The following is a 529-nucleotide window of genomic DNA, read 5'->3' as shown; positions in this document are numbered from 1 at the left end:
GCTACCACTGTCAACCACTCGGAGGGGGATCTATGTAGGAGATCCTGGATAGAGAGGGAGAACAATGTGGAACAAAACTCAAAATCATAAAAAAAAAAAAAAAAAAAAGAACCAGGTTTACTGGTCTCATAGAGCCTGATGGAACGCCTGAGACTATGGCCCCTAGATGCCCTTCAGGTCTGCAACTGAACCCTGTCCTGTGGCTTCCAGCCAAACAAAAGACAGGTATATGAGCTGAACATTTACATTAGGTAGTTACACTCCTTGGAGAGATCAATCATGGGACAATAGAAGGGCTGTGTATGCACAGGGAGACAGCTCAGGGGGACAGGAGTGTATGGGAGGGAAGGACACAGGGAAGAGGTAACTGGGGAGGCAGTGGGAGGGAAGCTGTTGCATTGTGGGAAATTGTAGTCAATGTCTGCATTGAGACAAAATGTATATAAACTGCTGTATGAAAAATAAATTTGCTCTATAAAGTTTCACCCAAATCACAATAAAATTTTTTTTAAAAAGTTAGAAATACCAT

Source organism: Orycteropus afer, unplaced genomic scaffold (genome assembly GCF_000298275.1).
Source record: "Orycteropus afer afer isolate SDZICR_OR568_19922 unplaced genomic scaffold, OryAfe1.0 scaffold00461, whole genome shotgun sequence".
Taxonomy (NCBI): domain Eukaryota; kingdom Metazoa; phylum Chordata; class Mammalia; order Tubulidentata; family Orycteropodidae; genus Orycteropus; species Orycteropus afer.
Note: the sequence above shows the minus strand (reverse complement) of the source record.